Source organism: Marmota flaviventris, chromosome 1 (genome assembly GCF_047511675.1).
Source record: "Marmota flaviventris isolate mMarFla1 chromosome 1, mMarFla1.hap1, whole genome shotgun sequence".
Classification (NCBI taxonomy): domain Eukaryota; kingdom Metazoa; phylum Chordata; class Mammalia; order Rodentia; family Sciuridae; genus Marmota; species Marmota flaviventris.
Genome location: NC_092498.1, coordinates 110,358,597 through 110,373,182, shown reverse-complemented (window position 1 = coordinate 110,373,182; position 14,586 = coordinate 110,358,597).

Here is a 14,586-nt window from a genome sequence, read left to right as displayed (position 1 = left end):
GGTGTCCTCAGAGGAATTTGAAAAATGATGAGCTGACAGTAAACATAACTGCAATCTTAACATTAACTAGTTATCAACAACATTTAACTAGGTTAACACAAATCACCATATTAAAGAATTAATGTTAGGAATGTTGGGCATGATGATAGTACATACTTATAATCTCAGTGATTTGCAAGGCTGAGGCAGCAGGATTACCAATTCAAGGATAGTATCAGAAACTTAGCGAGAACTTCTCTCAAAATAAAATAAATAAAAAATAAAAAGGACTAGGGGATGCCACTCAATGTAAAGTGCCTCTGGCCTGGTTTCACATCCCTAGTACCAATAAATAAATAAACAAATGAAAAAAATAGAAAGGCATTCTTATTTTCAAGCATAAAAGAATATTTGATTTTGCATCTCTAGTCTTTAAATATGTCAGCCTTTCAAACAAACAAACAAAAAAAGGCATGCAAAAGGCAAGAAAAATAGTTTAAAGAGATAAAAGGGTGTTAATGTAAAACTACACTGAATTATCAGCCTGCTAATTTTAAAATAATATTATTTAATATATAACATTGACCCAAATAGGACAATGTACGAAGGTTCAAAAAATTTCAGAAGATTATAACCTATGAGAAATAAGTAAATGGAAACACTAGAAACCAAAAACAAAATAAGAGATATTTAAAATATGTTTGATGTGGTTGTCTGTAGACCTGACAGAACCAAGAGAAGAATCAGTGAATTTGAACATGAAGGCACAATAGAAATTATCCAATCAAATTCCTTCTCTTTGGGAGGCATTCGGAATATGTCCTTTCATTTGTTTTTGTGTACCTTTGAAAAGATCTAGAATTTAGGTTGGTTGTCTTTACAATACTTTAAATATATGTTACTCCTCTTGAATTATTTATGATGAGCAGTACAGTATAACTCATTTTCCTTTTTAACTTGGTAGAGAAAGTGATTTTGTGACCAGATGGCTACCTTCAAGTCTTTCTCTCTGTCTCAAGTATATTATCTCTAGTTGTTATATTCTTTTTATTTATATTTTTAATATTTTTTTCAGTGCCTTGGATATTCTGACATCTGTCACTAACTTAGTAAATTTGTGGCTACTTTTCTTCAAGTTTTATTCTATCCTTCTCTTTATGCCTTCCTCTTTTCAGATTTCAATCCAGCCATGTACACAATCACAAGGGAATTTTAAGGTGGCATACACTTTTAGATGATGTATTTTTTTTTAAGAGAGAGTGAGAGAGGAGAGAGTGAGAGAGAGAGAGAGAGAGAGAGAGAGAGAGAGAGAATTTTAATATTTATTTTTTAGTTATCGGCGGATACAACATCTTTGTTTTGTATGTGGTTCTGAGGATCGAACCGGGGCCCCACGCATGCCAGGCGAGCGCGCTACCACTTGAGCCACATCCCCAGCCCCTAGATGATGTTTTGATTTGAATATCTGACTCTATGCATTTTTGAAACCCAAATAGTTATGTAGCACCAAGAATAAACTTTACTGGCTACAAGATAAACGAAGAATCATGCAGGGTGCTGGATGATCCCAGAAAAGGATTCAGATTACAAAAAGTATATTCTTTTGTATTACAAGTGTTGACATAATCTCACTGGAAGGAAGGAAGAAAGAAGAAGCTCACCCAGGTAGATTTTAACAAGGGTGTTTAACTTGGAAAGTAAAGCTAAAGATAGAAGACTGGAACACAAATGAGGCACTCCAGTGAGTAAAGTCAATTCTTATGGAGGTAGAGGTTAGTGATTCTTAGAAGATTAGACATGTATACAGGGATTGAAAAAAAATCAATAAATGGATAGAGGATAGTAGAAACAAGATTTCTAAATGCCGGAGATTGAAGTGGCATATCCAAGAAGGAAAGGCTTGATTAAACTCATGGTATTATATTAAAGTAATGAAAATCAGATGTACTCATACTTGACAATATACACATACATGTGTGTATTATATAGGTATAAGAGCATAAGCATGTAATACATACAAATATGAATAAATATGAAAACAATTATAGATGAGTTCATATACCTGGGTTAGAATACACATGTATATCATCTAGCTCTGTTCATTCAAATGTCCTCAAAGCAGTGTGGCATTTAAGTAGACATGAATATACCCAGCTCTCCTACCCTGTCTTATAAATATTAAATTATCTTCTCCTCACTCTCATTTCTACATTTCCATATTTCATTTAATTTTTGTTTTGTTGAGAGTAACATGGGATTATTGAATAATAGTATCAAATGCTATTCATATTTTTTATTTTGCACCTCTATTTATTTTGATTGTCATGACATGTATTCTGGTTGTTATAGTTACAATATTATTCATTAAGAGAAAACTAAGCTTATTCTTCTTTCTAATTGTTATAACAATTCTCCTTTCATTTTATGCCCCTGCATAGCTAGAACCACCATGAAAATTTTAAATTTTAGCTTACAGGGGAAATATTCTAAACTCACAAATTAATGATTTTGTCTTCTTATATAAATATAATTTTAATAGCTAACAAATGAAAGTATCTTTATCTCTCTTTGGTACTTATTTCATATTAATGTGTTCTTACATTTGTATGTGTAGTTACATTTTAATAATCTTAAAAATATTTAGTTTTTTAGCATATAAATGAAATAGTTACATATACTTATTTATATGCCATATTTCAGCTTGACTAATACTTGTATAATATAAATTATACGTATAATAACAATTCTGAAAATAAGTTATTCTTTATCATATTTTCCTGGATAAGTGTGATCATTATTCCAAGGAAGCCAAGTCAGTGAGAAGGTCCTGTGGTCACAAATTATGATGGAACATAACATAAAATTAGAAAATATCATCACAGAACTCCCTTCTATTTACCTATTCACCATTGTTGTATGATAAACTCACATAGGGATCCATTATAAATTAACTTTACATATAAACACTTGTATTAACTGTTGGGAAGAAAATAAAGATATGGAGGAATTTTTATTTTTAAAATAAATTGAGGGTAAAAGTCATGAGCAAGAACCTATTAATACATTTATTCTGAGTGATGAAAATAGAATTATAGAGTGCCTTGGGAGCAATCTTGTTAGAATCTCATTTTAAGGGTGCAGACCATGGTAACTTCACTGACATCATAGAATTCCCAATGGAGCTGGGATTAAAATGAAATAATTTTAGATTTCCAATTTTGTACTATTTTTTACCACACTATATCACACCTGAAAAATAGCTCACAATGTTACTTGATAGGAAAAAAATCACTGTGTGCTAAACCCCTGTGAATATATACTCCATGGGAATGATGTATTGATGAAACAATCAAATAATCCACCAGGCAAGAAGTGAGGTATTCAACCACCAGAGCAGCAATACAGCATGGAATGACTGAGTCTGAAAGATAACATCTTTGCCAAGCTCTTGTATGTTGGGGCAGTATTAGAATTAAAGATAACCATTAGGTTATCTATCTGAAAACTTTTGAAGAAGACTTTCATTAAGCCATATTTTTTCCTAAAGACAACTCCTTCTAAAAAAAAAGTTCTGGAACCATGTACACATGTGCCTGGCATTGTGACTACAGCTATTGACCATGTGTCCATCGCCACATTGTAAGTCAAAGAGGTTACTCCAATTAAGAAATGTTCAAGAGTTACACAGCATGGAGAATTTATTAAAAGTTCATCTTTTAATAAATCCAAGGATATACTAATTTATGGCAAGAGTAGAGTTTATTTCAGGCCAAAGAGCATTTTGAGTGAATATTCACTTTTCACTTTCTGCGCTCAATTTTTGTACTGTTTTATGAAATTAATAGTAAATAAAATTGAGAAACATTTATTTAACACTTACTGTTATCCATTATGCAAATTACTATAAATCTCTAAATTATCAGTGTATGGAGAAACAACAGGAAAACCATAGCAAGTTTTGTCTATCACCCACTGGCCGGACTGGTGATATGAATTGGATTCAAAGGAGCTGGCTGTATCAATAATTATGAAAATGGCAAAGAAACCACACAGCACACAAACATAAGTTTCTAAGGCAGGACGGCTCAGTGAACCAAGGGTCAGATCCAGTGCTGGAAGGAGCAAGAGTGCTAGCACACCGGAAAATTTCTACTTACTGGGAAAAAGACATTCAATAAAGTTCGACCCAAATAAGGCAAGAGATTGGGTTTCTAAGGGTGGAGTCATGCTTGATGGTGTCATATGGTCAGCAGGTTTATTGACATCTTGGAAAGCCACACCTATCTCAAGTACTATGTGGGATCACAGGCAGAGTGCGAGGAAAGGCACACGTGTGTCACACAGCCCAAGAAGTGTATAATGCCAGTCCAGCTTCCTCATCTGTTCAAATGTGCATAGCTCACACACACAGCCCATGGATGGCTTGTGACATTTGCCCCTTAAATTGTATGAACTATTTTACTTTAATATATTAGATAATTATAAGAAGACAAAAAATGCATTCCACTATAACACTGTGTAAGCATATATAAATTTGTTTCATATAACTTGCTAATCTGAATTGCTCATATTCATGGCTATTTTCCCTTCAGAAATATATGGTTAAAAACAATATCTTCTGCTTTGCAGGTAGATATAATTTAAAATGTGTCTTATACTTTTTATTGGCTTTTATTAAAATTAATACACTATATGCAAACAGAGAACAGACTCATAATTTTTTCTGTATTGATTATACTTTAAAAGAGAAACAAGTCTTTCTATAGTGATATATTTTAGGTAACTTTCTTTCATTGAACACCTTCAATCTCTAAAGGTCAACTCTTAACATTTTAGAAATAATTATTATTTACTGAGGACATTTGAAGCTAATTACTTCAATATCTCTATCATTTATTTTAGGATTTAATGCTAGGAAATTGCCTGACTTTGGCAGAAATTGGAACATCAATATAGCATCTGAAACTTAAGCGGACAGGAAAATTTTTACCATGAATCCTATTTTTAGCAGTATAAAGTGGTTATTTTGAACTTATGGATGGAAATAAAACTTTGACCTGACCTTGTGAAGGCTATTAGAATACTCTAGAAAATTCAACACATATAAGAATTGAAAGACATTATTAGGTAATTTCACACTTTGTAAGTAAACTCCTGTTTTGCCATTTGTAACAAGAGCTGAATTTAATTAGAAAAATGTATGCCCAGAGACTCTATGTAGTAGATTAATTTAAAATAAATTAGGTAACTAAGTCTTGAAATACATTTGCTATGAATGTGTATGGTGTGTCATTAAAATGTAAAGAATGAAAAAAAATAGAAAAATCAAAAAATGAAACAAGAAGAATGCTATTTTTCCATAAAAATTTGTTAAAACTTTATGGTAACAGCTATTAATCATAATTACATTTAACTTCTTCAAGTTGTAATCAATGAAATTTTAAGGGAATCATAATTTTAAAATAATGCTTTACTAAAACATCCACAAAATAATGCCTGGTTTTGCTTTGCTTAGTTTTTTTTTTTTTTTTCCTCATAAAGTTGATGTATAGTTTACCTTGTTTCATGTCCTTAAAGTCATTCTTTCGTCCACTCATGGAGTATTTATTGAGGTTCCCTAGGTGAAAAACACCACATAAGACATAGGTGCTACACACAAAAAATTAGATTTAGTCTTTGTGCACCAAGAAATTATAGTCTAATAATGGCTCACCTAGTGTTTATTTGACTTGCTGCTCCTTGAGCTTTCTGCTATTGTAAATTGGGTTGATTTATTTATTTTTTCATCAAACTCTTTCATCACATTCTCTCTTTTCACTTTGGGGATTTATTCATTCTTGACACTACTACCACTACTTCTGCCTACAAATACATCTCAACTTTCATACTCGTTCTCTCAATTATAATCCACTCTTCCAGTCAGTAATTATTTCAGTGTCATCCAAAGGGACATGTCACAACAGACACTCTGAGATCAAACACTCAGTTTCTCTAATTTGTGGCAAAAGAACATTTATAAAGTTCTCAACAAATACTGTCAATACGTCCTGTATAGCTGTATATTTATTCTTTTTACTAACTTGCTCTGAGGTCTAGTGAAACAGTTGAACTCTACACCAAGATCTTCTTTGCCTCTTTCCGTTAGTATCTTTTCATCCTAAACCATGAATTTGTCTTGTGCCCCTTTTCTTGAGACAATGGGTCAGTCTTCCATGATTTTTGCCTTTTTTAACCTTCATAAGGTTTTAACACCCATATTTATTTTGAAAGACACTTACACTTAACAGTGAACGAAAAGTGGCAGAGGGCTGATCACACACACACCTGGGATAAGAAGCGGGTTTATTGTCAGGAGCCTGACAAGGCTGCTCTGCACAGAGAGGGAGAGCAGCAGCACCTCGCCCTTAAATGCTGCCTTTTATAGGCTAGAATCAAGGCCATGGGCTAAGTTTAGTCTTGACTGACATAGTAAGCATCCCTGATCCTGTGGAAGGCAAGTTTGTTTCTTGGGAACAGAAACAGGTAGTTTTACTGTCTCTCAGAGGGGAACAGAAAAACCCGGCATATCCCTTTATCTTCTCAAGGAGAGATCAGGGAAACCAGTGGCCCCCATCTCAGCAGCGGGTAAGTTGTCTCCCATCTATCTCTCAATGGGAGAATGGCTAGTTTCTATTCTTGGTAATAAGAACAGTATTCATAAAGTGGCGGGAGCGGGAAAGGAAGATGGCTGCAATTATGCTAACAAAAGATTTATAGTTTTTCCATGTATTATATTTAAATGTACATTACTGAATGAAAAAAAGTCATTATTCTCTTTTTGAATACATGCTGTAATGTTTTATATGAATCTGAATTTGCTTTCTTGTTTGAGCACTACAACCTATCTCAAAGCCTTTTAAGAGGTCAATGGCAAGGTTATATGTTGTGAATAGAGATGACATGCCACAGAATTCCTACAGTTAAATCCAAATTTTAAAATAGGTATATGCAGCAATAAAAAGTTATTCTAAAAGAGAAAAAAAATACTGTTTTAAACTTCACCTCTGCTAAACTGAAGACAAGGAGTAATACAGATTTTAGAGATTTTTTAAAATATTTTTTTAGTTATCAATTGACCTTTATTTATTTATATGTGATGCTGAGAATCGAACCCAGTTCCTCACTCATGCAAGGCAAGCTTTCTTCCACTGACCTATGACCCCAGCCCCAGATTTTAGATATTTTTAAAAAAGGATTCTATGACAAAGAACTCCACATCATAACTATGGTCTATAGCAGAAAATAAAGGGAAGGCATTCTCATATCTACAAGCAAAACTTTCATATTGAGATGATAAATCTCACTGAATAATTATAAATTCATTTTCCAAAATGATTTGCATCACTGACAATTTTAAACATATCTAAAAATAAATGCAAATAAGATGATTTTTTAATATTAATCTTTTAAATACAAGAAACAAGGATATAATATGAATAAAAAACTACTATATTCCTGGTAAAATATTTTAATAAAAATTGTGGAAACAAAGCACTAAATAAAATATGGATTTAATACAAAACAGGATTGTAACTCATAAACAGCTGAATTTTAAGTACAGACTAAACTTTGCTGTAACAAACAAAAATGTTCTCATATTTAATGAAAAAACAAAATTATCCATTCAGATTTCATCTAATTACAGTTAAGAAGATTTGCAAATAGGCAAACAAAATGTATTGTGAAAATTTTGTAATACCAGAATCATAAAAATCATGGGAAAATAACATTAAATGTCAGAAATATATTGGGGCTGGGGATGTGGCTCAAGCGGTAGCGCACTTGCCTGGCATGCGCAGGGTGCTGAGTTTGATCCTCAGCACCACATAAAAATAAAATAAAGATGTTGTGTCCTCCGAAAACTAAAAAATGAATATTAAAAAATTCTCTCTCTCTGTCTCTCTGTCTCTCTCTCTCAAAAAAAAATGTGAAAAATATCAATATTTTCCCCAATGCAGAAAGTCCAATAAATGAATAATTACAGATGTTTAGACTCTATAGGAAGGCTTAGAATAATTTAACATATGGTGGAATGCAATAAAAGTCATCACATCTTTTTTTTCTATTTTGTATAACAAAGTAAATGAAATGCAAGTGAATTTTCCACTGAAAAGGAATAATGCATACTACCATTTAAAGAACTTTGAAAACTGATACTTCTGTTGGTTAAGTACATTGCCCAAAGTGACACAGCCATTATGAAAGGGCTATCATTTGAGTCTGGGTTCTGATATTAGCACAGGAATCCTAATAAAGTTGCTGATGAAAAAGATAGCACATCAACAATTACCAAAAATAAGCCTGATAACCAGAATTCTAGGAGTACAATTCTGCAAACGTACCTAAAACTGAAGAAAGACATACAAGAAGATTTCATCACTGAAGACCTATCCATTGTCTTAGAAGGGTTGACCTGATTTATTTTTAATCATTCTTCTCTTCTTTAGCATTTTATTCAGTTCACCAAAAGAATGTCCTTAATGGAACATGCTAATGAAGTTAGGAAATATGATGTGTATTTCCATTCTTTGCTCCAACATGCTGCAGTGCATCTTTCAGGGACCCTGCCTCCATTGTGATTCCCAACACAGCCTCTTTGTGAATGTTAAACACAGCACCTGAAGAAGGGGGTCCTAATTTTCACACATACATGTGTTAAAAACCCACACTGAACCCATGCACTTATACATGAGTAATTATACACACACGCAGATATATACAGATATGCACATATTATGAAATTTGGGGAATTGTTTTAGGTGACCATGACCTTTTCTGATTGCAGCCCATTTCATCAGATGACCATATACTGTTTTATACTAAAAAAAAAAAAGTTAAAATTTTGGGTTTGTTCCATTATTTTCTTAGCATTACTTCGATTATATATCTATATAATTTTAAACACATATTTCTATATTTCATATGTTTTCCAAATTATCCAACAGATTGATTATACTAATGTGAACCCTAACAAGAGTTTATGGGCATTTTTATTTCCCTCATTACCTTTTACTTGTTAATTAGCTCATATATTAAGGACAGCTCTTCTGTGATAGCTTTTGCTGTAATAATGCTAGAAATTATGTAGCCTAAGATTTCCCATTTGCCTTTCTATTATTATGGTAATTTTTCATAAGGTTGGTAATATTCATGTGTTTTAATTTATCAACATACTATTTTTCACTATGTTAGGATTTGATGGGTATAAAGCAAAGTATTAAAAAATAGAATTAACACATTTCCAAATGCTTAATGAATTTCTTGAGTATTCTTCATGGATATTTCATTACTATAATATTGATATGTTTGATATCCTAAAATAAGGTATTTTCATATATACTGTTGTTTGTTTTTGAAGTGTTGCTTTATTCAAAGACCTAACTATTCTGCTCATTTCACATTATTCCACATTTTTAGTTTATTGCTTATTTTAATATATTAAAGTTCAAGTCTATTTCTGTTATTTGTGGTTAATCTAGCTCAGTGATATCTCATAAATATATAATCTAAAACATATATTCAATTTAAAAATTTGAGTAGTCACATTATGAAAGGTAAACAAGTAGATAAGGGTAGTGTTAATAAATTTTATTTAATAATATTAAACTCATTTCATTTTATAATCATATGAGAATTATTATTAAGGTATATTATGCTTTTATGCTAAGATTCTGAATTATAGAGCATGTTTTGTTCTAAGTATATATACAATTGTGTGTATGATGTGATGTGTGTGCAGCTGACCATTTAAATTACACATACTTTGCCGCAGCCCGGCTGGCTGGGCAAAATAACCGGGGGGTGACAAACAACTTGTGTGCGGTGATACAGCAGGAGTGGAAGCCCTTTATTGCAGGACAGGAGCAGTATTTATACATTCCACACAGCTTATCTAATTAGCATAAACTAGATACATCAGTCAACCAATAAGGAATCTCCACACTTAATGGCTCGCTTTTGTTACTTCTCAAACCACTCCCTCTGGCATTTTGCCAGGCACCATCCAGACTTGTTTACGAACTCTAACATTCCCCTGGCAAAATGCCAGGTGTTATTTTGACTTGTTTACAGACTCTAACAATACTTCAACTGTTCAACAAACACATGGAGTAGTAACTAATGTATTAGAAAATTAAAGTCAAGTACTTTGTTTTAAAAATGAACTTTAAAAAAGTATTTACCAAGTCCAAAAAATACTGTTTAATAGAATTATGTTGAATTTATAGGCAATTTTTAAAAATCTATATTACTTTATTTATTCTAATTTGTTATATATGCAATTCAATATTACACAAATAGAGCACAATTTTTCATGTCTCTGGTTGTACACAAAATAGAGTCACACTATTCTTGTTTTCATACTTGTACTTAGGGTAATGATGTCCATCTCATTTCACCATCTTTCCTACCTTCATTTTAAAAGATTCATAACAAATCATTACAGACATGAGTTGGACACATCAATATATACACAGTACTTCCCTCTAGAATAAGAGTGATATTAGATTTAACTTATTGTACCTTTTTTGATTGCTATTTTTGTGTATAGATAGAGAAATACAATAGGTTAAAAAAATAGAAGAAGAAAGTAGAAAATTTCTAAGTAGAAATGCCACTGTTCTCATAGGTCTGGTTTTCAACAAGAATCTTACCAACAATTGAAATGGTAAAAATTTTAGGAAAAAAAAAAAACAAAAACAAAAACTTCTCTCACTTGCTGCAAAATTAAGTCAAACTAAAATAAAAAAACTTCAATAAGGAGAATTCCAACAGGCTATTCAAAAAATTAATGCACATCACTTCATTCACAATAATTCATACAATATTTTGAGTAACTGCTTCACTAACTATGCTCAATGTAGAAATTTAACCCTGTAAAAACTTTGAGTTGCTACATTTAGTACAAGACATATGTATTTTACTGTACAAAGTCTCATAAAGTAAGAAACACTGCTTTTTTTAAAAAAGGCATACATTTATGTTGGAAAAGGTCACTATCATTTATTACGTAGAATGTTTAGGATGCTGACATAAACAAATATTTGGAATGAGAGCCATTAACCTACTCTTACGAGTGGTACATGTGACTCTTTTATGAGTTTCTAGCTGTTTTCAAGTGAACATATCAATAAATAATATTGACTCACTAAATGGATTTTAATCATAAATTTTAAATTGCTCAGTTATTATTCTCATAAAGATCATTTTTCCATTTTAACATAACAATTGATTGAAAATGAAGCTAGAACTTGGTTGCATACATTTCATTAAATGATTTTAGTTTTCTTTTATTTCTATAGACATATTTACTTTACACATTCATTTGCTTTTGTGGACAAAGACTTTGGTCACTGTTGCATGATGCTACCAGGCCATTTTTCACTTGATCAATGCTTTCATCAGTCTTCACAATTGATTTTGCACAGCCAATTGGGTAGATAATGCAGTTAATGAAATTTAGTCTGGGCAATAGACACAAGAGTCAGAGCCACGTTCCGTATTATATTTTGATTGGAGAGAGAAATATAACTGTCCTGTGCTCTTACAAAAGACTTACTCTCTTAGAAATATGTCACAGTGAAAGATATTTTGTGATTTATCCTCTAAAAACTTCCAATTATTATTAATACTGGCATAATTTAAAGTTGAACTCTTTAAATTTCAACCATCTTTAGAACTAGATTATATCTCATAATTCAATGTTTATTTACTCAAATCTTTTTTCATTAAAAAATACTACCATTCATTTTATGTCTGTACTCTTTAAGTTCAGAATTATGCATACAGAAGTTGTTAAAAGGAGACGCTTTTAAATATGTATTTTAAATGAATAAGTGAATGAATGAATCCATCAATGATTGAAGGAGCTTTGCTGAAAAAATGATATAATACTTCATTTAAGAATAATATATGGTATAACAAGGGGCCAAAACTACTATAATTGAAAAAATGAAATTTTCCTATGCCATCTTTTCAAGCTGTTTCTCTGTTTCTGGATTAGATTGGCTCTTATTGATGTTCACCCTAAAAAACCTTGTTCACTCACTGCCTTCTTATCCTCACTGTCAGGTAAAACCTCATTAGCATGCCTTCTATACAGCAGCTACATGAACTTTTCTACAAAACATTGGATCTTTCAACTCTTTATTATGCTTTTGGACTAATGTAACAGAGTCCTGATCATGGCAGTTAATACATTTCAGAGAACCCCACCTGCTTCTCTGCCCCAACTGATAAATCAAATAAACAAAAATAAAACAAAAAGCAAAACCTTACCTAAAGCACACTGAGTCCCTTTAACGTGTAGTAGCTAGTAAAATTTGCTTAGACCATTTCCAACAGCCCATTTCCTCTGCTCTTTTATCAAAACAGCAACAGAGCTAGTATAAATGATCATAAACAAATACAATTTTCATTCTTTTCAATAATGATAACTACTTTCTCAGAAAAGTGATAACTAAATAAAAAATTCCAAAAAAAGTTGCATGTCTCATGACAAAAGAAAAATAATAATCACAATTATTTATTCAAAACATTCATTGAGCTGGGCACAGTGGCATGGGCATTCCTGCAGATTCCAGTAGCTCAGGAGGCTGAGGCAGGAGGATTGCCAAATCCAAAGCCAGTCTCAGCAATTTAGCAAGGCCCTAAGCCAATTTAGTGAAACCCTGTTGCAAATTAAAAAAAAAAAAAAAAAAAAAAAAGGATTGGGAATGTGTCTCAGTGGTTAAGTACCCTAGAGTTCAATCCCTGTTACCACAAAAAAAAAAAAAAAAGTTTTTAATGTTTATTCTGTTTCAGAAAAGATGATTAAGGACCTGTGAAATAAAATTAATGGAACTTGTACTTCTAATGCAGAGAATAATGGGGAGCAATAGAAACAGGTCATAAACACTTATGCCAATAGAACACCATGCAACTACAAAAGAAAATAAAACTTGACAGGATAACTTTTCTAATACCTGAAAGAAGGAGAAGAGTCTTTTGTGGAAAATTCTAGAAATAAGTGGGAAAGCAAATGAAAATGTTTAGAGGTAGTATTGAATGAGAAATATTACTGAAAGACCAAGACTAGAGATGTTATAGGGACAAAGAGAATGTCACTTTCTCAGTTGCAAAATTTAAAGAGATAATGAAAATGCTTAATAATCAAGACAAATATTATAATGCAATATTTTGGAGCAGAATTTTCAGAATGAATAAAATATCAAACATTTTGTAGTTACAGGTTCTTGTGACTTGCTTTATGACCCCCTGTTATCATATGAAAGAACAGTGGATTCTGATCTGGCTTAACTAGCTGCTTGTTGCTGGCCTGATGTCTCTACAACACAGTTTTATTGGTGGAGAACCTATGAGAAGATTGGGTAGCACATGGATTTTTATATATATATTGCTATTTTTTAAATTGAGGATCTTTTATTTACCCTTCATACCTTTATTTCTTTTGAAATTGTTCAGCAAAAGTCACTGAACATGTTCAAGTACAGGTAGGTGAGAAGGAAGTTGAAAAGAAGGAAGTTGTATATGATGCTAGAATCTTGATAGACAGGTACATTAGAAGTTTAGGTAAATTTTGCAATTTGTGCTTTTTTCCCCCAGTGCATTTAAAGCTGTAGACATGAAAAGAGCTTTTTTGTGGATGACATTAAATCAATTGACTTTCTTTGTTCTGCTATTTTACTATATTTATTTAATTTACTTGTTTTAGAACACTGGTAACAGCTTGTCTGTCCAAAATACAATGTATTTTATTATTGATCTGCTATTATCTTTACCTTGTAAGGGTATGTACTTGTGTGTTCAATAGGTAGAAACCTAATAAACCTTTTTACTTTTTTAAAGTTACATATAGGTTAAATTATCCTTGTTATTTAAAAAAGCCATTGCATTAGTTTATTACTATGCCACAGACACTTTTGTTTGTCAAAGTATACTTGTGTATTCACATCAGCTTTTTATAATTAATATAAAATTAATAAAATAAGTGTACATCCTCTGAATAAATTCAACATATTTATTCTCTAAATTTAAAAAGATGAAATGTGGAGTTACCTAGTAGAGGCTGAATGCCCTTTGAGACTCTTGCTCAGACCAGGAGTGCCTAGTTCTCATTTGACAGTACAGCTAAAGTAATCTCATTACATAAATGTTTTGCATTACAAAGAGCAGATCAGGGAATTGTACTGCTTAGTAATTTTGCTTAATTAGCGAAGAACACTGAGAATGGAAGATTCAAACATACTTTTCATTCTATGAAACATGAATCTAGAGATCTCCATTTTGATTTCATTTGATAAACTGTTGCCTGTGAAAATTAGACTGTAACCTTGTTCATCTCCGTCATAGAGGAAGCAGATGTTTAAACTTTTCCATCCTGACATAAGTATATGGAAAGTCACACAATTTGAAATCTAATTAGTGTTTAATAAGCCATTTGAAAATGATGTCATTCAACTCTTACAAATTAATCCTGTTCTTTCAACACCTGCTGGTATTTTGCAACAGTAATTATTTCATGACAAAAAGAGTCCTGAACCAGTTTGTATTAACATAAGCATCTCTTGT